The 1548-nt window shown below is 60.1% G+C and overlaps 1 pseudogene; it reads right to left on the bottom strand.

The window, feature by feature from the left end:
• Positions 1-1112: 1112 nt before the first annotated feature.
• Positions 1113-1250, bottom strand: LOC127832748 (5.8S ribosomal RNA; annotated as a pseudogene).
• Positions 1251-1548: the final 298 nt, after the last annotated feature.

The following is a 1548-nucleotide window of genomic DNA, read 5'->3' as shown; positions in this document are numbered from 1 at the left end:
CGATTGACGACCGTCGCTCTCCATTAAACACGGCTATCGTCGCACGACGATTATTCGCTGGTACAACCATAGTCGCCCGACCATGGTCGCTCTCATTAAACCGGACACAGGGCCCGGTATAATGAGAGCGACCATGGTCGAGTGAATATGATTGTACCAGCGAATAATCGTCGTGCGACGATAAACGGGTTAAATGGAGAGCGACGATCGTCAGTCGACCGCGCGTTGTTCCACGTACTGTCGAGCGACCGCAGTTCACCCCTCACACCACGACTGCTCGTCGCTTGACTGCTCGTCGCTTGACGCTTTGTCGGCAATCAAAACCCGTGCAAAATGACTGACCACACCGTCGTGCGACCACAGTCACGGCAACTTGCTCCTTGAACGCGACGAGTGGTCAGTTGGCGGCCGACGAGCGTCGGTCGACCACACAGTCGCGCGACTACAGTCGGGTGTTGTAGTTTTTCATTGAACCGGCCCCAGAACTGCTCGTCGCTTGACGCTTTGTCGGCAACCAAAACCCGTGCAAAATGCACGCGGATAAGTGCAAGTTTCATCATGGCGGCCTCCATGCGACTTGGTCATCGAATGCGAAGACTCTCGTACCAGGCGCGCGGTGTTGACCCGCTGCGAGGAGCGTGGCCAAAGTCGAACGCACCCGAACGGCCCGCGGCGTGTGGCTGCGGCGGCATCCTCGGTCCGGCGGCGAGTCCACCTCGGAGGGCTGTACGTTCTGCATGCTGCGCGTGCCACGAACAGCTACCTCCCCTCCGGGCTCCTTACCGCCACCCAACCGGTCGTGGCCTTCCACCAGCCGAGGAAAGTTCACCCTGCCTGCGAGTGCCGGCGCGCCAGCCAGGTCCGAGACGAATCTCCGGGCAGCGGGCGCAAAGGTCGCCTTTCGGCTGCGCGAGACAAGAGGCCCGTCTAGCCCTGTCGACACGCCGCTTCGCGAGTGCACGCTAGCGCCGAGACCGCCACACATATGGTCTCGAGACGGACGGACAGGCCGCTTGATTGGCCATCGCGACGCGTCAGAGCCCGGCGTCGTGGTGTCCGAGTTTCCTGCTACGAGACTGCTAGGACACTGATTGCTCGGGAGTACGTTTTGCCGACCCTCGGACAGGCGAGGCCCCGGCAATGTGCGTTCAAAATGTCGATGTTTAATGTGTCCGGCGATTCACATTAATTCACGTAGCTGGCCGCGCTCTTCACCGACGCACGAGCCGAGTGATCCACCGCTAAGAGTTGTTTTGTATGCACATTGACTGGTCGACTTGCGGCCGTCAGGAGGCAGCTGGAGGCCCGCGCTTCTACGCCGTGCAGGGCGCGCGAAGACTTGCGCTCTAGGCTGACTAGGATTTATAAGTCTAGACCGAGTGTTTCGTGAACAACCTCGCGGGACAACCGAGCATGTGGTCCCACTGGCCTCGGAGTTGCGAGGTACCCCACAGTGCGGACGCTAAGGTGGATTCTGAGTCCGTTCGCATTTCGCCTCGGCGTTTTCAACTTGTCGGACATGCCGCCGCCATCAACGTGGGCTAGTAG

This window comes from Dreissena polymorpha, chromosome 5 (genome assembly GCF_020536995.1).
Source record: "Dreissena polymorpha isolate Duluth1 chromosome 5, UMN_Dpol_1.0, whole genome shotgun sequence".
NCBI lineage: Eukaryota > Metazoa > Mollusca > Bivalvia > Myida > Dreissenidae > Dreissena > Dreissena polymorpha.
This window is presented reverse-complemented; position numbering and strand designations above follow the sequence as displayed.